Source organism: Gymnogyps californianus, chromosome 4, assembly GCF_018139145.2.
Source record: "Gymnogyps californianus isolate 813 chromosome 4, ASM1813914v2, whole genome shotgun sequence".
In the NCBI taxonomy this organism is placed as follows: Eukaryota; Metazoa; Chordata; class Aves; order Accipitriformes; family Cathartidae; genus Gymnogyps; species Gymnogyps californianus.
In genome coordinates, this window is record NC_059474.1 from 19,385,177 (window position 1) to 19,410,382 (window position 25,206).

Sequence of the window (25,206 nt, forward strand, 5' to 3'; positions counted from 1 at the left end):
TACTGACCTTTACATACCCACGTTCGCCGTCTTTGCTCATTCTCTTATAAAAGCAGAAGGAGGCTGACACAGGGGAGCGGGAACCGAAACGATCTTGAAGATATCCAAGAGTGCTATTGATTTGCTTTTTTTATTCCAGTGCATGCTCAATGAGAAAATTAGATTAAATCAGTCAGCTAAATATATTCTTGGAACTGAGTTGATGGTTTTAGCTATTAAAGTAATAGGAAGGGCAACAAAACAGAAAAACCAAGTTGCATTTTAAAGCATCAGCCTTACTTCAGACAGTGCATGAGATCTAATTTTTACTTTAAAAGTAGTGAATCTTCACTGCTTATGCAGTGAAGTTGTGTTGGTTTCATCTAATGTTATTGTAATAACATAGGGTTAATCAAAACTGGCAATCTTCCAACCAAAAAAAACCCCAAAAGATACAATATACAAAAAAAGCAAAAATATATTTTGTTAAGGTAACTGATGGGATTATTTCCTGCAGAACTTTAGAGAAAGTTGTCACTGATTACGAAAACCTCTGAAGTTACCTGTGTATAGAACTATTCTACGCCCAATTCGTATGCAAATAGACAAGGACATTTCAGAAAGCAAACAGGAAAGCTAAAAAGCCACCAGGTAATCAATGGTGGCAGATATCACAAATTCCATTTAACTAGCCATTATCCTATCCATAATATCCCTTTTAAATGAAAAAGAGCAACAAGCAAAAAAGTAAACAAACCCCAAATCCTCCCCAGTCTGTCTAGGTGTCGTGGTTTAACCCCAGTCAGCAACTCAGCACCACGCAGCCGCTTCCCCCTTCCCCCTCCCAGTGGGGTGGGGAGGAGGAAAGGAAAAAAAAAGTAAAACTCGTGAGTTGAGCTAAGAACAGTTCAATAACTAAAGTAAAATATAATACTAACAATAGTAATAATGAAATATAATAATAGGAATGAAAAGGAATATAACAAAAAAAGGAAGGGAGGAAGAAAAAAAAAAAACAAACAGTGATGCACAATGCAATTGCTCACCAGCCACTGACCGATGCTCAGTTAGTTCCCGAGCACGCGATCCGCCCCTCCCAGCCAACTCCCCCCTGTTTATACACTGGGCATGACGTTCCATGGTATGGAATACCCCTTTGGCTAGTTCAAGTCAGCTGTCCTGGCTATGCTCCCTCCCAGCTTCTTGCACACCTGCTTGCTGGCAGAGCATGGGAAGCTGAAAAGTCCTTGGCTTAAGATAAGCACTACTTAGCAACAACTAAAACATCAGAGTGTTATCAACATCATTCTCACACTAAATCCAAAACCCAGCACTGTACCAGCTACTAAGAAGAGAGTTAACTCTGTCCCAGCTGAAACCAGGACGCTAGGTCTACAGACCTAGAGACTTGCAAAACAGATTCTGGAAACCCATCTCACTCGCCTGTCCAGAATTTGGTGGATTACTTCTTTGGCAACACTGAATACTTCTGAATAGGTTTAATATTCCAACTGATGCTCATAAAATAGATTTTCTTTATCCTCTAATAAAAAAAAATAATTTCTATGGGAGACTTTAGATAGAATTCAAGGTGGAATCCTTCTGATTATCTAGGTTATTCATTAAACTGAAACTTTTTTGCATGCATCTTAAGCTTATCTTCCATGCTTGTTGAGGTCCCAAAGGTTTCAATTAAAGTATAGTTCTAGTAGATTAGTAAAAATACTTTTTTTTTTTACTTTTTTTTTTTTAAACTGTGAAACTTTTTTCCAATCAGAAAAAGCCAGTTCATTCAAACTCAGACATCTTGTGGAAAAATATACTCCTTTAGATGGAAATCTGCATAACTACCTGCTTGTTTCACTAGCTCTCTAGAAGCTCACCCTGCAAACTTCTGTGCCTTTCCAGGGCTGCGTTTCCAAGCAGTTTGCAGGTTTCCCATGAGCAGCTCAGCACCTCCCAGGACTTGTGGGATGCCAGGATTCGCCACAGTTCCCACTGAACCCACCATCCTCCAGCCACCTGGAGCTGCCAGGGTGCGAGATTCTGGCTTCCACTGGCACTCTCCACAGATGAGCAAAGCAGATGCATTGCACAGTTAGTGTGAATTCCTTCACAGGACTCACAGCTCAGTATGTAACAGCTACAATATGAGAGGATTCACTCTTGCCACATGGCTGCTTTGGACACCTGTAAATCTGGGTTTGCAGGATGCTTCTGCAGAGGGAGGAAAAACTGGGAAGCAAAAGCTGGCATAATTTCATCTCCCTGCAAATGCAACATAATTTCTTAGTACCTTGCCAAGGGTTTTGTCAAGTCTAATTTTAAGCCTTGCAAATAACCTGGCTTTTACCACTTCCTTTAGTCAACAGCCTATTATATTTCACTGACAGCCACCCAGCATGAGGGTAGGGCACTATCACTCCCCAGGAGTCAGCTCAGAGAAGATGAAACCCAAGGACTTTCCTGAATAATTTCGCCAGAGCAGATATGTGGTTTCCTCACCTCTCAAAGAAGCTGCAGATTTTATCCATTTGCTCACCCCCTCCACATGCGCACCCCAGTTATGCACAACCCTTCTGTATGCCTCCACCATTGCAACCTGTACTGCAACTACTATAGCTTGTATAGGAGATCTGCTTCCAGACATGATTTCCTGGGCAACTTAACCCCAAGGATACTACAGCACCCTAAAAAGGTTGGCTCATTACAAGTCGTATGCAGAAAAGGACACTTCATATACTGAAGAGACTTGTACTTTGCTACTATATGTTTGGGAATGTGCAAGAATCCAAGTGAGCTGCAGCGTCCAAATCCAAATGAACTGAGTTTCTCTCTGCTACATCAGACTGGTCAGAGATGCAGTAAAAAGGCTTCTGCAGAGTTTAAAGAAAGGACAACCCTTCTTCTGTGCATGGAGCCATACAACAGGTTATGTAACTGCGCCACCATAAATGAATTTAATGTTGTTTCGCACAGATTTAGGAATCGTGGTACTGTAGATTTACAAGCTATGCCATTAGGAACAGACACTTAAATTCACGAACAACAGATGAACATTAAACATATTTATAACACTGTATACAATGTCCCTTACAGGACAAAGCTAGAGAAACTGCTGTAACTCGCCTCCATATTGGTGTATCTTACAAGATATATATGTATCACATGGATACAATTACATTTCCCTATTGCTAACATAACGCAACAATTTTTGGTGGGGGACAACACCCAGGTAAGAAACTTGCAGATGTCACTGAAACATAAAAGCATTTCAGTGATACTCTGAACACGGACAAGCTGTATTTTTATTTTTTGTAAGTTTTAGTTGAACTTGAAACTCTACAATCAGCATTTCAGAAATTAACATTAGAACCCCTTTATTATTAGATAGCAGTAATGAGCCTTTTTTGTTATTTCATGGTTGGATTATTAAACTAGATTGGGTTTTTGCCAGATTTTTAGACTTTTACTTGAAGCTGCAAGGAAATGCTTAAATGACTTCAAAACCAAAACTAAATAAGATACTCTCTGAGAAATACACACAGTTTGTTGAGACAATGGAACTGAATCTCAGATGACAGTCATGTTTATGATTATTTCTGCAATTTATTATTATAAGCCTTCGGCAAAGTATTAGTAAATTAAAGTATTAATTATTTCCAAAATAAGTGAAGCGTAATTTATCACCCTGGACTATATTTTGAGACATTATGTTTTTCCTTGGAAATATAGAGGAGAGGTTTCAACAAAGATGGTAGGTAAGTTTCAAAAATACCTTTTTGATATGTGAATGAGTATTTTAAGGAAACATTTAATGTTGGCTGATATAAAGCATTAAAATACTGGTATAGAACAACATAATGACAATTTTTTATATTTATTAGGGCACAGTTTCAGAGGATCCTTTTTGCTGGCGTGAATGAAGCTATTTCAAGCATACTGTGCCAGTCTTCCACCACAGCCACTTAAAAATTCACTAAACTGTATTTGCATTTCTGAATGAGCTCTGGGAGAGCAGCCAAGGCCTTTAGAAGAGCTCAACTTCTGGATCTGGTCAGCAAAAGCTGGCAATGTATTTCAAACAGCAAACAAAACACCACTTAATTGCATGATATTTATTTAGCTGAAAACATTCAATGGGCAATACCACTTTTTCTTAGAGGATAGCGTATGATACAACCAGAAATGCTTCTGAAATTCAGCTCTGTGCTTGGGCTCTTTTCCCTTTGGGGAAAGCTCTGTTCAGAGGCATCTAAGAGGTCCCACAGCCCGGGCAGGTTATTTGCTTGGGGAGCCGCTCCAGCGATGCACACAGTCTCTGGAGAAAAGATGCAGATGTCGCTGTGCCAGCACTTCTCTTACGCCCCACTGCAGCAACCAGACTGCCGAAAGCTTTCACCAGTGGTACTCGAGGAGTATCGAGTGGTACTCGAGGCATCCCCGCTGCCCTGACCACATAAACCTGGGTACAAAAACAACTGTTTGTACCCCAGGCAGTTATCCACAGCATTGAGCAACAGCTGTTGTTTATGCTGCAGAAGCTAGCAGACCGGGAAGGACAGTGTTATTCTGGCACCTGAATAATAATTGTACTTTTTCTGAACTCTAGCGTTTGACATTGAGGCACTATGCACAGCAACGAAGTCATGATGCCACTATGACACATGAAACTGCACTGCATGACCTATACTAGGGTAATTTGCTAGTGCAAGAACTTAAAATGCATCCTTTATACCCAGTTGCAGTGCAAATGTGCTCAATGTGACATCTAAAAAACTAAAGTTAGTCCCTGAATGCATAAGCAGGGAGGAATGGAGGGTGGTATATTGCAAAATAGTTCCCAGTGTATTCATTGTAGCACAGCTCTGTAAACAGCTAGCTCTGCTAGCACAGAGTCCAGATAAGAAATACAGAGTATGGAAACACAGCCTGCATTTAACTTGAATATGTGTCAGCCTATTAGCCAATATAAGAGTCTGGTATTTTGATTAAATAATGTAAGGTATAAATGATCAAAAACTTTTTTTGCAAAGACTTGCAAATACACAAAGCTCTAGTCTAACTCTTCCTCTCAGTTCTTTTGTTCCCAGGTGGAATTCTGTCCTCTGCACCTGTCTGCCTGTCTTTCTGCTTCTATCATCCTTTCTAAAATGGTGGAGGGAAAGCAAGAGAGATAAAAAGGAAAGATTTGATAACGAAGTTTAAGATGGAACAGGAGAGGGTGAGCAGAGCAATCTCCCTAGATAACAGTTCTGTTTTGAATATCTGCTTACTGGCTAAATTCCAGAATTGCCAATACCATGTACTAAAATGTTATGAATCAGACCTTAAAAGAAAGAATAAAATAAGCTTCTATATGCCTCTGTATACTTTAATCCTTAAGAATTCATAGTTTGTTTTTAATTTAGAGAAGTTTTAGCAATTTAAAACAATAAAATAAAAAAATATAGACAATCCTAGATTTACCAGAATTCAGTGGTTCATTTTAAAACTATAGTCTTATGTTGATAGGATCTTCTTTTGTTTTACCTAATTCAAGTCAGCTAGCAGAAGTTGAGACTAAGCTCAGTCTACCAAGCAAGCTTCTAGTTTATAAATATCTAAATTAAAATTCTACACAAAGGCCAAAAGGAGCTGAAAGCAAGTTTAGGTGATGCTGAGCAGCTCTTTTTTTTCCTGCCCATCCCGTTCTCCTTCAAGCACTTGCCTCCTATTTTCAGTATTATGATAGGTAGCAGTTAGAGAACATTTAACAGATAATGAGAGTTCTGAGTGGTCTGAATACTAAACCATACGAAAGCTCACAGAAATCAATAAAATCTGACGGCTTCTGTCCTGTGCTGCATTTCTCAAGGAAGGGGTAGAGAGAGGGATTTATACCAATTTTATTTTGGAATACCTTTCCCAGCATCATTCAATTTAACATAAAATGAGCAACCCGAGTAGACTAATTTTATCATGTCACCTTCAAGTAGCATTTAGTTACATTTTTCTGATTCATAAAACTGCAAGGTTTTTCACAGAGCTGTTTTGGCATGAATGCATTCAGTACATTTAATGCCATTTCCCATACTCCAATTATGTTAAAGTTAGATAAGCAATTAAAGTGGAGGTGAACTTTTCTACTTTTCTGTACCTTTTAAACATAGCAAAGCACTTCATGAACAATGAATATTATTTCCATAGATTTGGTTCCTGCCTCAGTTTCTCCATCCTAATAGGAAGCAGGTGATTGACCTATCCTACACTGAATTGTGACAGGCAAAGATAGCAAACTTTCATATGCTTTGTTGTAAAAAGCACAAAGAATTTTATCCCTAGTGTATATACCCATGAAGACGACTATGAAACGGAGGACAGCCTTCAATTATATCCTTACTGGAAGGAAGGAAGGAAAGCTAGCAGCTGCTAGGACAACACAAGTAGCCACTGTCAGAATCTCTCTGGTTCTGCTTGCTACTGCCAGGGAAGAACTGGAGGTTAACCTGACTGCACTTCAGAAATACAGATGGGGAAAAAAAAAAAAATTAAGATGAGAGTTCCTGCCTTCAAAGCTGGATGCAAGTACTCTGGCAGGGCTAGGAAGGAGGATCTTATGGCCTCCACAGGATGATGCATTGGTCATACAGTCACCAAAAAGACAAGCTAACTTTCTAAGTTGCACTTAAATGACAACCTTCGGAAACTAGCAAAGGTGTCTCAATCTCTACCAGCTGCTCCTGTGCATTCTTTAAATAAGCATGGCACTTTAATGTCCAGTTACTCAAAACATACCATTTCTTAGGCTCAATACAGTTACTGCATGAATACCTGACTGTTCTTTAAAAATTCCTTTTTCTGGTACCTGTTCTTGAAGAATCCAGTTTTCCAAAAGCTGCTTGAATAAAATAATTATCATCCAAACCAAACCAACAGCTTTTAACAACATCTTGAGCAAACACTAAATAAAAGTAATCAAAATCCCAAAAGAAGTAAACAGAGAAAATGTTCCACTATGACGTGTGAAATCTGTGCAACCTGAATAAGCAGGAAACTTTTTGCAAAAACCTCTAGAACCTTGACTAAAGGCTAAACAAAGCAAGGCCACTATTTAAAAACTGTTAAAACAGAGCTCTACTAGCTTTTTTGAAAGTAGTAATCCAGTTACAGCCTGCCCAAGTCTACCAATATTTGTACAATATGAAGTTAGATGATCACATGCAAGTTTAGGCAGCCGCATGCAAAAATTAAGCATAACCTTCAAACTTGAAAATGAAGCAGTCAAGTAATGGCAAAAAATAAAGTTTGTCAAAGCCCTCTTCTGAGTTATCAAAAAACTATTTCTTTATGTGCAGCTAGGCATGGAAACCATGAAAGCTGGCTTTAAACCTGGCTCTCCTAGGGCCACCTAATGGGACTCCAAAAATTCTACAATTCTGAGCAGGCAAAATTAAGCTGGATGTCATCAGATCTAATGTTTCCAAAGACTAAAGTCCTAAAGTTTGCAAATGCATATTTTTAGTGTTAATTACACTTTTAAAATGACATTAGTGAAGATTATGTCTACTAGTCTGTTTTGCTAGAATTGGAATAATTTCACATTATATACTTATATGGATTTACATTATATATTTAGATGAGCCTATATCATAGGAGCCTTGAGGTTTTCCTGTTATGTACCTGCTAAACACTTTTGAATTAACTATGTATGCATTTAGGATGGCTGCCTCTTTCTGTTAGATAAGTAACATGAGAATCATTTATTTTCTCCTAGCATTGCTGCAGAACAGGCTGTCCATAATTAAATCACCTAGGCATCATGGTATGTCAGTATTCGTCCTCCTCTCTGGAAATAGCATGCAGTTAGGTGCATCATCCTGCAGTCACAGCAAAACATAACAAGCAAAGGACTATACTATGAGAAACTACTAGCCCTGCGTTCACACTTTATAGTAGGTTTGTTTTTTTTTTTTTTTTTTAAAACGTTCAGATAGCTAATGTCTCTTTCCTTCATATATTCCCATAAAAATTTTAAGAACTCGGGGCCAGGGGCGGGGGGGAATCAGCGAGATGCACTGGGCTCATTTAGTACTATGCACAAATGAGCTAGTATTCATTGCTCATTTTATGGACAGGCTAAAGTTGGGGATGGGGAGTGATCTAACTTTTCTAATTGATTTCAAGGGAACTGAAATCATGTGTCAGCTAAGGGTTTGCTCAAGGTCAGTGAAAAGGTAGCTAGTATATATGCATCTATAACAAAACACATGTTCTCTTAACAGTCTTTATAATCAAGGAATTAAAATGATTTTCAAGGTTCATGCAATAAAATGTCATTACGAATAACAGTTAAAGGCTGGCCTAGTTATTTTGAGAGTGGCAATAAAAACTTCATTTTTCATATTGCATTTCATATTCCATTTTTTGGTAGCACTAGAGCCTGAAAAGTCAGGCATCGCTTAAAAAAAAAAACAACAACCAACCAAACCAACCAACCAACCAAAAAACCCACGATGTGTCATCTTCTGATTATCATTTGAAAACGTAAGGGCCTTCTGCAGATCTTATATCTTAAACCACTGAAGTCTTATGATAAAAAGAAGTCAATATTTGCAAACAATGTTGGTTTTTTTTTTTTTTTTCCACGGAAAAATAAAGAAAAGTCGTACAAAAGAGAGAAAGCTAGGAGGGGAAGAGGCTGGGAGGTGCGGCTGCCGCTCGGGGCTGCGCTCCCCAGGCTGAGGGGCCCGCGGGCGCTGCCACCTGCCGGCCGCCGGCGAGTGGCTTGGCTGCATTAAAAGGCGTTTAAAGCCAAATATTCGAGCTCATCTCCTTTCCAGCAAGCTATAGTCGCACCCATATTTATTATATTGCTTCACAAAATGATCAAAATTAAAACTGTCATACAGTAGCTAAAAGTCAGTCATTTGATCTAGTTTTTCCCTCTGGCGATTTCGGGCAGATGAAGCTGGAGGAAGCCAAACTCAAAGCCGAGAAGTATCCTCAGGGCAGGGAGTGTCAAGAGTTTACAGGGTATATGGTAGTCCCTGCGTATCACCGCCAATACAGCGGAAAGTGCTAATTTAGGACAATGGCAGCAGAAATGTAAAATACACAATCTGAGGCCCCATAGTTGCCAGCTACTCTACGTGACAGGCTTTTGAGGACTTGATGAATATGGACATCTATCTGTGGAGATGCTGGTAAGATCATAGCACTTAACTCTGCAGCTAAATCCATGGAAGGCTAGATACTATAATGATATTTTGGGGCTGTGACCTCCAGCCGAGAGCAGATCTCCAAACATACCTAGATACGCAACATGGAGGGGACCAAGAAACTGCTAGTTCTTCAAGTGTATGGCTTGAGACCTTCAACTGGGATCCCTTTCCTGAACCTGGATGAATCAAAAAGTAAACAGAGACAGTGCAAACAAAAGTTCACATGCAAGAGAGAAAGAGAGCAAGCACATCTATGATGAAAATACTAAGAATGGTAGAAATTACGTACTTGACCAAAGATTTCAAAAGAGACATCAAGGCAAATAAACAGCTTTACTTTTCCTTGTGTAGCCTTCCATCATCAGTTATCTGTGGCTTAAGGGTAAACAGAGGCTTTATCAAAACACTGTTTTCAATAGCACTTAATGCAGTTTTCTTACTTGAACTTGGCTAATGGCTTTTGAAGCTGTAAATAAAGTGGTTAGCTGAAGTGAACTCCCCTATTTAATTATGCATTGTGTGGAAAACTATTTATGTCTGGCACTTAATACTTTCATTAGGTATTCCCTGACTTGTCTATCATGAGGAAGACTGGACAGTCTTCCCTATTGCTTTCCTTGCTCCGTTTATATGCCATTGTCCATTATCTTGACATTTGTTTTCCAAGCAGTGTTCTAAACTTTTTAATTTCTCCTCACATGGAAGCAGTCCCATTCAAAAAAGAAAAGAGGAGGAAAAGAGGAGGAGGAAAAGAAAAATCAATGTGCCCTTTCTCTTACCCTTCTGACTTACCACGTCCTTTCTGAAATGAGTGGACATGGAATTTATGACGAGCAATAGTGATATTTTGTTACATGCTTCCTTTCCATCAAGGTTCCCAAGGGCATGCATGCTTCCAGAACTAAGAGTGTCTAATTCTGAATACATAGATTCTCCATTTGCATAATCTACATTTATTAATATTTATTTTCTTTTCTTTTTTTTTTTGAACTGGCTAGTCATTAAGATTTGTAATCTTCTGCCAGTACCTCTGCTGAGTTTTAGATTTAAATATGCTGATTAACTTGGGGAACTTCCATGAATCTGTCATTTTACCATTCACCTTCTCTCCCAGATAATTTATTAATATGGAAAAAGCATAAATCCCTTTCCATTAATTCTTATCCCTTTGGTTCTTATATTTAGTCTTTCACTAATCTAGAAGAGCACCTTCCCTGTTATCCCATTAAAAGTATTTGGTGAGAAAACTTATCTAGAAGTTTTTCAAATCCTTATCGTACTTTAACCAATTATATCAATTTTACCCAAAAGCCTACACTAAATTCTACCCTAATTGATGCCCTAGTGTGCAATTTCTCCCTATAAAAGTAACATTTATTCTTTCCCTTTGCAACACATTTCTACTAGTCTAATCACTTCCATTTTTTTTGTTCTATACATCAGATTAGTCTAATTTCTGAAATGTTGTCAAAGACCATTTTTACTTTCTCTCATCCTTCTGGTACTGGAGTCAGTTTAAGCAAGAAGTTATGCACCATACTGAGCAGTTACGCAACTTCATGCTTGAAATTAAAAAGCAACCATGTGACTCCGAAAATTTGTTACTATTCATTTTACTAGCTTGTCCTACATCTTTTAGTGATATTTCATTTTGATATAGGCATGCATTGAAAGAATTAAAGATTTGTGGGAACATCAAGGAGCTCTGCTATAACAGGTAAGCATGCCAATGGCTACATGGAAAGTAGACTTAAAGCATCACTTCTCTGCCTCCTTTTGACAAATAATTTCATTCCACATTTCTTCCATGCAAGAAAAAGCTCTAGCCATAAAGTTACCAGGCTGGTTGGGAGAGTCATTCATTCTCTCCCATTCAAAGAATTCCACTTTTCACAGTTAAATATTAGCTTGGGGCTGAGCACAAGAGAGATCAATACTGATCTCAGAGTGGATGGATTATTGGTCTCCGATATAATAATCTCTGATATCCTGTGTACAAAAAAGGAAACCCACTGGTACTTCCTTTAGAAATACTGATTAAGAACACACTAATTTTTTAGTATTTTATACATTTTAATATTTTACATGCAAGATAAGAAGCTTGATGCTATCAATTCAATTTTCTCTATTTAACATTTTTTCCCATTTTTCTTAGAAAAATAAGGTAACAATTACCCTGCTTTTATTTGTGTGCACTGTCTCATTACAAACCCTACAACAAAAATAAGAATAAAATTAATGTAGCTCAACTCCACAAGCTTTCCACATATCAGTTAGTATTAGGCTGTAGTCTTTTGAAAGCTTTTGTTTTGCTCCAACACACCTATGAACTTCTTGTGCGTTTGTTACATGTTACCTATGACTTCAGGTTTCACATCATTTTTTAGTCTTACTGTGCAGTTTTACATAAGGAAGAGGTGTGACTTCAGGATGAAATGAAAGAGGAGCTACATCCATTTTTCTGTGCTAAGACCATTATTACACCTGTCAGTGACTATGGAGGGACTCCATTATACATGGATCATTAACACATTAAGGCATTAATGACTCCTTTGAAACTATTGCTATCTGACTTGTCGATTTCTACTGAAGAAGCCCATCATGCATATTAACAAGATTACCCAAATCATTATATCTATAGAGGTATCATTACTCAGACTTTTGACTACGTGAGTATATAATTTTAAAAAACCTTCCAAAGTAATAGTTCTGTAGTAAACTATGACTCTGCTGGAAGGTAAATGTAGCAGTGGGTAAAACCTCAATCTGCAAATGCTCACAGGACATATTAATGCTCAAGATCTCCTTAAAGCAATTCTCATTCAGGCGAAATGAAGGATAATGATAGAGATCAAAGGGGTTGGGGCTCAATGTTGCTGGTCTCACGGGTTGAGCAAGTAGTGAGGACAGAAGTTATGATTGCCTGGGACTAGTCCTGCCATATAACTATTCCTCCCTTGCCCCCATCTAATCTCGGTCATCTAACTGCCAAATCACATCCTGTCAGCGTGTGAAATATGCAACTTACCCCAGACCTTTCAAAATTCTCCCCAGAAGCGGGACAAGAAGCCAGTTTTGGAGAAAGTGATGGCCCCAAGGTCAGTCAGCATGACAGGAGGGGAGCCAAGGAGAAAGAGGAGGAAATTTTGGGGACTTGCTTTGGTTCGTGTGAATGAGATTCTGGAGTAGGACACAGCTGGGAGGATAAAAGACTTCAGGATGAGTTGAGGAGAGGGGAAAAGGCAGATTCCTTCCATTGAAATAGGCTGTACCCTACCTCCAAGGCTTTTTGAGCCCTACTTGGATTGACTGCAAAAGACAAGGCTACAGAATCGTTTATCAAAGTGTACACGCAGTAAATTAATAGTAGGATGGTTTTGTTTGTCTGCACTGCATGTTCTAAATCTCTAATCAGTGAATATACTCAGCCTGTAAGAAAGAGAGGTGTGAGGCTGAATCCTTCACTTGAGTACACACTCGGGGAAAATTATAATAAAAATATGCAGAAGGAAGTTTTTCCTCCTCACTTCCAAATGATGGGTTTCCCCATTCTGGAGAAAATGATGTCTGCTTAACCAAACACAACAATCACTTAGCACCAAGTACTCACAGGAGCACAGGATGCTAGGTTCATATTTGGATGCCTCCTTGGAAGCCATTGCTTGCTGTTTGGATTGTGCTGTACCATAAAACAGCTCTATGCCAAACAACTGATTTTTGTTGCCTTAAAAGGTACTATAAATGAGCCTTTGTTTTGGAATGGGAGGAGAACAACAGAAGAGTTACCAGAGGGTGGGGAACCTTGGCAGTGTTTGGAGTTTTGCAGTAGAGAAACAAGCAAAACCAAAAAACCCTCACAAACCAGAATAACAGCTAACTGCCAAACCATCCCACAACTGTTGAATAAAAATAACTTAAAGCCAAACAGCTGAAGAGGCATATAGTCTCCGGTCTTGAAGCTATTATTCAGAAAGATCTGCTGTTGTGCATAGTTTAGTGTATACTGGTTTAAGCAAAAGGCAGACTTATTGGGTTAGTACCTCACTGCCTCCAGCAAGACAGTGGAAAATACCATGAAAATAATAAAGCTTTATATAAAGGACCTGTATCTGACTCTGATCCATGCTGCTGAATTACAAGAGGCTAGCAATGAAAACAACACCTGAAAGCTTAGCAAAAAAAAAACAAAACAGGAAAAATAAGAATAAATTCAGTATTGGATACTGAAGTCAACTTTATTGGAAAAAATCTGAAAAAATAATTAATATAAAAAATAAGTCAGTGTGATTTGGTGCTCAAGGAGTTACTGCAATCTCATGCAGTCCTTCGTCACGGCTTAGGAGTTAATATTATTAGATAGCTTCATAAATGAAGTCATCGTTATCCTCATAAGATTAATCTGTGTTCTGAATAAAGATTTTGATTTTTTTTTATTTTTTTCTTTTTAATCCACTCACAAAGGCATGAAAGATAATATAAAAATGCAGCATTTACATGGTGCTGTATGAAGACTAACATTAAAGTCTCCATGTAAATTTAGAAAATAAAAGAATGTATAGGTCAGAGACCAGTGGAATGCAACAAAATGAAGATAACTGAAATACTATGCAGTAGTTTTCATTTACTGCAATTGCCTCAGACTTACCAAAGCTGTGCTGTTGTTTCTTTAAGTAAATGCAACATAAGCTGCCTGGGAAAGCTATCCTACTGGATATACAGAACATTTTCATTTTTCTTGCTGTGGCAATGATTAAGGAAATATACGGCTATCTAGGAGCAAATGAGGTGGTATGTAAATTGCATCCCTAAGTTAGCAATTTTAATTTACTGACAATTAATATTAAAGAACTACAGACAACTAAAAACTGTAGAGATACAGTCCTCCTTGAGTTCCAAGCACAAAAGCCAACAGTGTGGTTTATCCACAGCTTTCTTCTGGGAAAGAAACCTCAAACATTTTTTCACTTTAAAGTTCAGGCACATTTTCAGTTACACTAGTATATGATTGATGTAAAACTCTTTCAAGTGAATATCTAGATGCAATTTTACTACATTAAATCCTATTCCAAAGTTATCTTCTAGTCAGATATAGTTTTAAGATACTCTAGGAAACGCAACCACTAGTTTCCTTGGATGGCCAAGGAAATCCATGTCGATTCTTTTAATAGAAGTCTTTCAGCGACATCTTAAGTGCTCTTATCTAGGCAAAATAATAATAAAAAAAACCCTAAGATCTCTAACTGATCACAGAATAAAATGATGCAAAGAAGTTTGTTGGGTTAGATCAGCTGTTGTTGCTGTTTTGTTTACATTTGGGTTTCCTAAAAGGATTGAGATCCATCATCCTGAAACAGCAGAGAATAACCTCAGTTTTCCATTCTATACTGAAACTTTCTGGAACAATAACTATCAACTACCATCCTCCCTTAATCAAACAACACCAAAAATCTAACAGAAAGAGGCATGCCTTACTACAAATTAAACATTATTTTTAATTGAAAGCTTATGCTACTGTATTTAACCTTTGACTAATATTAGATTTTTCCATTGCTATCCAAGGTGAAAAGTGCAAATCTGTCAAACATTCCATGCAGGTTGACAGATTACGCTGGAGTCTTACAGTTTAGTACAAATTATTCTCCATATCCTCAGCAGACAGGTACATTATTACCATACATTGCTAAAAGCCCTATTATACTATTGCATTTTGCTTATCAGAAAATGAACAGTAGGCTTTTAATCAATGAAATGTATTAAATACTTCTGCACACACATATACGTAGTCTGTTCCTGCAGACTACCATATTTTGTGGTGTTTACTGGAGTTCTGTTTGTTTTAAATATGTGAGGGTTATATATCAGAACTATGTACCTATAAGGGCACACGCTATTAGGTCCCAAGTGTTCAAGTTATTTACTTGATGGAACTTGGTGGACTAGATGGAATCTAGTCAACAGAGCCTAAAAAGGGATGACTGTGTACATTCCTGGTTCAGACATTTTCCCAACAACACTTTGTCTTTCAGAGAAAGGTGTCACTCTAAACATTCACTGGCCCAAGAGATCCCAACAATCTCTCCATTAAGAGCACTGTCTAAGCTGTAAGAAATTTCAGCTTTCTTTTCAGGAAAATGTGACACCTGACAAACAGAGATGTATTAAAATAATTAGCTCCTTGAGGAGCAAAACTCCAGAGTGTTGAAAGCATCAAGAGCTCCAAGATAAGCCTTGTTCATGGTCACCAGTGCAGAACATTTTGAGCTGGGAGAATACCACTCACTTTCTTTGTCCTAAAAAACTATGAAGAGGCTTCTTCCTTACTTTTAATGCTTAACCTTTTCAAGGGATATTCTACCCTTCTACGAGTCACACAAGTACCACTCTCAGACCCTGCTGGCCTCAGAAAACCTTGTCCCAAGCTGGGGGTGGGTGGAGAGGGGGGAATCGGTAGTAAAGTCAAATAAAACTTCAGGAATAATTTCTCATGGATAGGGTCTCAAAGCACCAAACATCTTTCAATAATAAGGCATTGTCTGGATAAAAATCAGACTGGGTTTGGGCTCAACAGATAACAACACAAAGCAGCTCAACTTGATACCAGCAAACCCTGTTCTGTCGATAAGCCTGAAGTACTTTCATGCTAGAGAAGGCTATTTTAAAAAAAAAAAAAAAAAGTTTTAACTGCATTGCACTCACAATTTTGATTCAATTTAAAAAACAAATACACCTTCTCTCTCTCTAGAAAGCAAGCCAATAGAGTAGACTGGGTTTTCCTCTCCCTTATAACAGCTTAGTAACACTAGAAATAAAAAGCATTGGAGAGAATATGACGCTTTCTAGGCAAAGTCTAGATTTGTTCTAGCTGTCTCAAGGATTCCTGCAGCTTGGATCTCGCCTCACACAGCCTTGGGTACCACGTAGCCAACATTTGTTGTTAAAACTCATATAATCACTAAGAGTGTCAAAAAAAATGAGAGCAGTAGGCCACACAAATTTTCACTCAAGACATCAGATGAAATTATAGCAACTTCAAATAGAAGTAGAGTTTACCAGATGGTACACAGTGCTACGGGGTGCCACCTAAAGGGCTTTCATTTATTGTACGCTGGCCTAAATTTGTGCTCTGTTTCCAGAGCAAAGAACATATACTTGGTCACAAATGTTTTGAGAAAGTATGTTCCTGTGAACAAATCTATTAATTAAAAAAATATTTCTGAGAATTACCATTTAGGTCATGGGATGCTGTTTTAGTCATTCATTCTCATCCTTTAAACCATAGTCCTTTCACTGAATACTTGCAGTCTGGTAGAAACAGACCTGTTAAGCTTTCTCCCCCTTAGGACCCATAATGTTCAGCGGCCAGACCTCCCTGACTGTTATCTGTTTGATAGCATGCAAGTGGGTGCAACTTTGATCAAGAACTTGGGGTACTGCCAGTACCATTCACAGTTGTATTAGTAATTATCATATATGGTCTGCTTAAATTCTTACAGTTTGCCATTTGTGAAGGACAAATTAATTCAATCCAATGTGATGGAGAGAGGCCTTTCTACTTCACAGATCCTTCTATCATTCCATCAGGTACCTTTTCACTGTCATCAGTGCCATCAAGCAAACTGAGCCCAGGAGATATCAGTAAAGCTACCCCACTTTGCTCTCTGTTGGAATTTACTGAGGCAGATTTACAAACACACAACAGTATCTTCCCCAACGCCTTGAGAGGCATCACGGGGTGGGGGGGTGGGGGATTAGGAGACTATAAAGTTGTGGCAAACATGATGGAATACAGCTGTTAGTTATATATTTATTCTATTACTTTGGTTAAAGAAAGATGGAAAAAAAGAAAAAGGATGCATTTAAGACGAACAAAGGAGAACAAAGGAATTCAAGTGTGTAGTCAGCACATGACAATGTTGAAGGAGGAAAACTAAGAGTAAGATGAACCTGTAGTATCAAGAAGCCCAAACTGTAATGCAACATTACCACTGTCTGGATGCAAGTGATAGTCAAAACTCTTCCAGAAGTAAGAAAATATAAGCCCCTTTTTCCTGCCTTTTGTATGATGCCAGGCCATTACTGGTGCCTCCAGCAGACACCAACTTGTCTTGCCTTCATCTGCTACCTGCTGACTTCGTATATCAACACAATAGTCTAGTTCAGTCAGAGGGGGAATGCAGTGTAACATACATAACTGGTATCATGAGAAGCACCTAACAGGGTGAGACACATAAGCCCATGTACATAGTAAAGCGCTGAAAAACATTTTGCTAATTCTTCAAATTCCCACTTTGTAACATGACAGCCACTAAAACTCTTAAAAGATGGAGAGTATCATAATTAATTCAATATACTAAGACATTAAAGAACAATCTATCATTTAAAACATTACAATATCTTCAGACAAGATACTAGTAATCAGTACTAGAAAAAAATGAAAGTGAGAAGGGTAGAGCTAAAGCTAGATCACATTATATCATTTTGCCTAAGCTAGCAACATACAACTTGATTTTGGTTGAAAAATCTCATTAGATGTTCAGCAGAAATAATTTTAAACATAGTACAGCTTTTATCTTATCCTCTTTTTTTACTTTTCCAAAACACTACTAGATTTGATGAAACCATCACCTGAAGAATACTGGTAATTTTAAAGTTAAAAAAAATGTTTTGGTATTTGTCTTCCTCATTAAAACAAACAAGATTTTTATTTAGAAAAGGAATCTCAGGTGTTTTACATTGGAAACTTCAAGAGGTGTCCGATCAAGCAGCCACAGATTTATTCACACTAGTGATAAGTCTAAAATTCAGAGCAGAGAGTCAGAGAGGAGAGTTACCAGTGGAAACCTTCCCTGAAAACATAGTCAAAAAGCGTTCAGTCTAACAAGGCAGCAAAACACCTTTCTGACACACAGAACCACGTGTGGTCAAAGAAAACAACTTCTATGAGTGGAATATAGTTTTATTTTATGTTCACATTTGTCAAAAAATGGTAACTATTTCTGCTTCAAGAAATAAAGTTGCCATTTAATCTGAGGTACAGCACATAATTTTTGTGCGCTCAGCCTGTGCACTTGGACAAAACATCTGTTCTTCCTCACGTTTCTTATTAGGCAATTTCATATTTACATAACAAATCCCAACAAAACTGAAGCAAAGACAACAGATATGACTTTCTGTAAAGCAGTTATATTCTAAAAACACAAGCAAGTTTAAAGCAAGTAATGACTTCTAGCACCACTACTATTTTTCTAAAAGAACTTATGAAAAGAGATCAGAGATCACATTCCTTTCTGGCTCATAGCAGCAATCCAAGTAATTAAGATAGTAAAAGAAAGCATAACTCTTTTTTCAGAAACAGTCACAGCATACAGAAAGGGAAGATAAGTTGTTCATGTTTTGGCAGGCACCACAAAGAAGCAGAAGCCCTTCCAAGAAGACACCATGCACACCGTATGAGGGACAGTGAAGACAAACAGGGTGGACATAAGCATAGAAAAATTGTTAATCAATGCTACACTTTTAGTTTGATCTGTTTACTAAGACAGTGCTGGAGAAGGCCACTTCTGGGTTGTGAAATGGAAGGGTTTTTATCTTGCTTATTTTTTAGACATGTTGGCTTGGCTTAGTGCAGTACCTTGTGAGACTTACCCAATAGCTCAGATATCTCAATATGGCACAGTATAAAGCTATGTAGATATAGTGGCTTGTGGCTCAATGACACATCAACATGGCTTTGAAGCATGTTAGTTTACCCTAAACTATGTAGACAGAGATTGAAACAAAGACATGAAAGCTATCAGTGATATACACTTCTCTGTGTAGAAAAAGTACAGAAAATAATGGATGAACATATGTTCAAAAATTTCCAAAAAACAACCACATCGTGTGCATGTTTCAGGGCAAGTGTTCAGAGAAGAGTTCCCAGGATCACTGACTCTAGCACCTATCAACTACTACAGAAAATCATGTTCTGTTTCTTCCATGAACATACCAAACTTCACCTCTGAAGTAATCATCCTTCTTGCCCTGTCACTAGCTAGATGCTCACTTCAGACACTTGTCTCTTTAATGGTCAGAAACCTGGATTTATTGACAGCTAGATTATTCCTGGGTAACTTTGCTCTTCAGCTCAATAGCTTTTTCCATGTTACCCTTACAAGGCATTCAGAGGCAGCGTCACATATTATCTCTCCCCCACAGCTCAGCTTCTCTAGGCTAGGCAAGCTCAGTTCTTTCAGACAGATCTTCCTTCTATTTCCCTACAGTTATCTCAAGCAGGGAATAATGAAAATGAGTTTTAGATAGCATTAATGAGGATAACTCTTCACATTAGAGGACTGAGAAAAGCCAAGCCCCAATAGTTGGCTTAATGGAGGTGTGAGCCACAGTCTCCATCCCAGCTGGATTGGGGTGGAGGGAAGAATCTACACTGATTGCTCAAGAAGGCATAGAAATGGATGCAGGCAAAACACACACATTCAAGCAGGTATCAAAATTCCAGGACTCCACCACCAGCCTACCTCCACTGATGAATTAGTATATTGCTTACTGTCCGTTCTACTGAAAGTGATTTTTATTTAAAAAGTGAAAGTGTTTTTATTAAAAACATAGTATATGAAATATATATATCAAGCAGAATATCTATACATTCAAACAAGTCAGTACAGAGTAGGTATAAAATGTAGTTAGAAACTACATTTGAAACTTTTCATTACATAATAGAAGAAACTTCACCTTCTTTTAAACATCAAAGCTCCACTTACAATCAATCAACACACAGGCAAGTGCCCTAGCTAATTACATCTACAAGCAATATTTTTAAGGAAGAAATTATTAAATAAGTAACTACTCCTTAACAAGTTATCATACAATACAGAAAGAAGAGCCATTAAAAGATGAAGCTAATAATGGATTACTACCACATTTATCAATTTTCATTTCTGACAAAGTTCATCAGTCCTATTGCTCCTACGTATTCCACAACACCCTACAAAAGCACAGCAGCTAACAAAAAATACTTAAAAGAATCGCCATGTTTTTGTTATTTTTACCATTTCTATTTTACCACTAGGTGGTGATAGCTCAACACAGATCAGCTTCTAGCCTGTTAAGTGTAAACTGCAACTGGACAGTACAGTTTTACATAAAATTTAAACGTGCTCTCTGTGCACTAAAAAGATGAACAATTAATCCTTTTAACTGTATACATTGCTGTAGCAAAGACTTACCTCCTTCAGTTGCATCCTTTGACTCTGTTCTTCTCCATTAAAACACTCACAAGATACCTTGAAAAAATCTCTTCCCAGATCATTCACTCAAAACAGCCTTTCACTTTGCTTCTGGCTGAGTCACACACCTCTTGTATACTCCATAGTCTTGTTGTAGCAGATGCTTCTAAAGAATCATGACAGTTCTATCTTTAAATCCTCTTTCCACAGCACTATTTATAAGGCTGCTTCCACAAGCCTATTAAAGCCTTCAAAGGTGAGACTGCCAATTTTTATTATTTGCCTCAAACTCTCCTTTAGATTCCTAGGGCAGTCGAAATACATTGCTTTTAAATAATATCCACATCACTGCACTTTTCATCAGAATAAACCTTCAAGTCACAACTTTCCCCTCAGATCATTCAGCCACAAAACCTAATCATGAGTCCCACTATCCACAAGCAGCTAAGCAAAGTTCAGGTGAAGTCACTTCCATTGAAAGGCTTGCCCCCCAGCAGGCGCATTGGGCATACCTGTGCCCTGTCATCCTCCCTGGATGCAGCTGTAAAGCACTGCTTGATTTGTGGGCGGATGTGATGTACTACCTAACTCTTACTGCAAAAAGAGACCTACCTGCAGAACTTTTCTATCCAGTTTTAAAAATCATCTCTTACGTGTTGGTTACAATAAACATTTTGCATTTGTGTGAAGGTGCTTTTGCTGTTAATGTTCCTGCCTGATACATTGCCAGTGATGTTTGTACCCAATCCTACAACACCCCCTGCGTGGTGAGGCTGCAGCCCCACCTTGCAGTGTGCTCCCTGTAGCCCCTAAAATGGATCATTTTCTTCAGTACCTGCACCTGTATGAGGCTACATCATACTTGCCCTGTTCTAGGTATTTTATAAACTGCATTAGGAGCTGTATCTGGATGCAGTCCAGCTACTGAAACCATAAAAAGTTGAAAATATGGGGAAAAAAAAAGGATGGCTTCTCTATTTTCATATTGGTTACAACTGTATCCATAATAGATGACACCTCTGAAATGATTATGCTTTTTGTATGAGTAGAAACAGGTTTAATTAATTTATTTCTTACCAGGCTTATATCTGAATAGCTGAAGCCAGTTGATTTTAATTACGTTGCCAAATATAATACTATATATATTAAAGGAAAATGAGTAATACAACAAAACCATAAAAAATATAAATCGGTATTTCTGCCTCTAGCATCATCATACTTCACTGTTCTAGCAAGGACACTCAAAGCCTTATGATGGTGAAAGAGCAGTGCTAAGACTATTTGGTAGAATTTCTTACAGAAATTTATTAGTAGGGGGGAGTTGCATGGCAAGGGTAAAGACAAAACAAATTACAGAAGACACATGATAGGGAAAACAAAGAAAAAGGATTGAGTGAGTTTGTATTTCCTTTGTATTACATCAACCTTTGCTTGAATGTCTGCGTGTAAGTTATTTGTTAACATAACATCTTTTCTAGAAAACTTGTTTCTCTTTAACTCACACCCAATTGCTGCCCTGTGGTTTATAGCTCATTGCACATAAACAGTTTGGACGGAACTGGCTAAGTATAATTTATGTCAAGGAAACGGGGAAGAAGGATATAACAGGTATATTAGCTAACAGCATGGCTTAAATAGGTTTCAGACTGAAGCAGAGAAACTTCTACTTAAACCACAAGCAATCCAACATAAAAAATCAATAGGAAATCAGAGTTACAAAGCAGTAAAATACATGGACCATTCCTCAAAAGGGATAGGCTTTCTCACTAGACTGTGAAAGATCCCATGCTGTTCTCAAGTCTGCAACAGACCATCACGCTAAAGAGCACATAAAGAGAATGATAAACTCATGAAAAAAGAGAAAACAAACCCAAATCCTTGATTAAATAACTTCATCTCCTACAAGCCTGCTCTTTCTCAAGTAACCTGTAAAATCATCTGACAGTTCTTAACACTTTGCTGTCTGTTCCACCTTGCCCCAGTGTCCAAGCTGGTGCCTCTTCCATGATCCGAGCTACAGGGTGTGAATCGTACAGTACTGGTGTGCCACAACCTGTACAGCCTCTCAGCCTTTCCACTTGGCTTCAAAAATGGAATAGACATGGACTCCAAGCTATCAGCAGCCCAAGACCTTGGCCCCAATTCTGTCCTGCAGCAAGGAATTGCATGGATTAATTATGGCATATATAAAAACAAAACCAAAAACCAACAATAATAAGAAAATCCAACCCACAAGTCAGGCTTGTATTAAAAAAAAAAGTGCACAAAATCAAATCTATCTTTTTCCAGTGCTTAATCTGTTTCCTTTCAATTCATAGATTTTCTTCTTGGCCTTGTATTGATCTAAAAACCACTGAAGTTAATGGAACAATTCTCACTGGTGGCAAAGTTAAACTCTCTAAAGGAGGAGTAATTAGAAACATTAACACAGGTCTGCACCGTTCAGCACCTGGTCCAGTCTCTAGTATCTCTTAGTAATCCTCAGCTGTAGAAGAGCTACTCAATCGTGTCAGGATTCCCAGGCAAGCTTTCCACACAGCTAACCATTTTCACTGGACATGTTTCTGCCGCATTTTTGTAGGCTCCTGTTTCAGGGAGGAAGTTTATGTTGCTATCTTTTTTGTTACCACCTGCCATGCTCCCTCACTTCATTTCCAAAGAGAAATAGGGGCCGAGTCTCATTCCTTCAGGCTCCAAGAAATATCACCTGCTTTTCCGGGTTGGTATGATACAATTTTTTTCCACTGAATTAAACTCACAGTACTGTCACTTAGTGTGAATGAGGAGACAAAAAGGGCATTTTAAAACATTCCAAGCACAAAATAAAATAAATGTTTGAATAATATTCTCAAATGCTGTTTCAAAAAAAAAAAAAGTGGGAAAATAATAATAACCTCAGGCACTGTCCTCAGTGAACTATGAAGTATAAATAGCTCAGCTGAAAGCAGAACAAAAGTTGGTTTGTGCTATCATGCAGATGAGCCAAAAATAAAGCTTCTTTGGAATTGCTTTAGAGAATCTCGTAATTCTTACAAATCTTAATACCTTATTCTTTTCCTTTAACCTTTCTCCAGCCAGATAAAAGGAATTAAAATAAAGCTTCTGATTCCGAGGAACAGAATGTTTGGTATCTATTGTTGATAAACAGAAGAATACTAAGCCTTTGAACATTGCTTGACCTATCCCATTGTATCAATCTAAAGATAGCATTTTTGTAGGTATTACATAATTTCAGTTCTAAAATAGAAAAGTTCTCTAATAGACATTTTCCTTGGGTCACTATTCCACAGTAATTCATCTAAAAAAGCCAAGGCTATGAAATAAAAGATATACTTGAATATTTTAATATTTACCTTGAATCGGTTGCTAAACAAGCGAAATTCAAACCACTCAAGTCTTAAGACAGTCCCAACTAAAAAAGACTCAAAGAAAATAAAATTATTTTCACTTTATTATGACCAATATCAATCATAGAAGCCCAATTCTTTTCATGCCAATGAGACTGCAAAATTGCACCAAAGAAGAAACCAACTAAGAGCAGTCATCCCTGTCCATTATATAGACTTCTTTCCATTTCCCTCAACTGAAAAAAAAAGGTTGTATTCATTAAGTACAGTCTGAGCACTCCCCCACCCAGTGTAGCTTATTCCGAATACTTGTTGATGCTTCCAGAAGCAGAAAAAAAAGTTCCTCTTTTTCTTCTCTTTCGTATGACAAAACTAGAATTATATGGGATCTTGTCCTGGTTTCAGCTAGGACAGAGTTAATTTTCTTCCTAGTAGCTGGTATAGTGCTGTGTTTTGGATTTAGTAGGAAAATAATGTTGATAACACACTGATGTTTTTAGTTGTAGCTAAGTAGTGTTTATACTAAGTCAAGGATTTTTCAGCTTCGCATGCCCAGCCAGCAAGAAGGCTGGAGGGGGCACAAGAAGCTGGGAGGGGACACAGCCAGGACAGCTGACCCAAACTGGCCAAAGAGCTATTCCATACCATATGACATCATGCCCAGTATATAAACTGGGGGAGCTGGCTGGGAGGGGCGGATCGTGGCTCAGGAAGTAACTGGGCATCGGTCAATGAGTGGTGAGCAATTGCATTGTACACCACTTGCTTTGTATAGTTTAATTCTTTTAGTATTACTATTGTCGTATTATTATTGTCATTATCATTGTTTTTCATTCCTTTCTGTCCTATTAAACTGTCTTTATCTCAACTCACGAGGTTTTTTTCCTGATTCTCTCCCCCATTCCAGGGGTGGGGGGGAGTGAGCGAGCGGCTGCGTGGTGCTTAGCTGCTGGCTGGGGTTAAACCACGACAGATCTTTAGGCTACCTTTCATTTTGATATCAGGAATGGTGTCTCCTTTTACCTTAAAGAATACAGTGGGTCTTTTCATTCATTAGCCATGCCTACTTTAGTCTTTATCCTTTTCTGAAACCAGATAGCAGAAGATTCTCACTAATATCATGCCAAGATATACAGGATGTTTATGATAAAGAATCTGATGTCTCAGAGTAAGATTATGTTAGTCCATGAAGTGCTCTGAAAAGGCACACCCTGGTGGAACATCTGATTGATTCTTAAATCAGTCACTTCATGAACAGTGGAATTTATTACCAATAACAAAGAACAGTTAAACAAAACTGTCCCCTAAAAAGTCTATATGTACTCGTTTCTCATCCAGAAAATGCACGATGACTCAGTTTCAAACAGTGAGAAAAAGTTGATACACCTAAAGGGGAATATTTCAGAGGGGCCAATTCTTATCACGTTTTCAGAGTTGAAAAGACTCTCCTTT

The 25,206-nt window shown here is 38.0% G+C and overlaps 1 protein-coding gene across 1 annotated transcript in view; it reads right to left on the reverse strand.

Annotated features, from left to right (window-relative positions):
• Window positions 1-20,768, reverse strand: part of KCNIP4 (potassium voltage-gated channel interacting protein 4) — a 402,031-nt gene extending 381,263 nt beyond the window's left edge. The window contains exons 1-2 of the mRNA XM_050896300.1: window positions 20,408-20,768; window positions 8-145 (exon numbers count right to left, since the gene is read on the reverse strand). The gene's annotated coding sequence lies outside the window, so the exon portion shown is untranslated. The remainder of the gene's footprint in view (window positions 1-7; window positions 146-20,407) is intronic.
• Window positions 20,769-25,206: the final 4,438 nt, after the last annotated feature.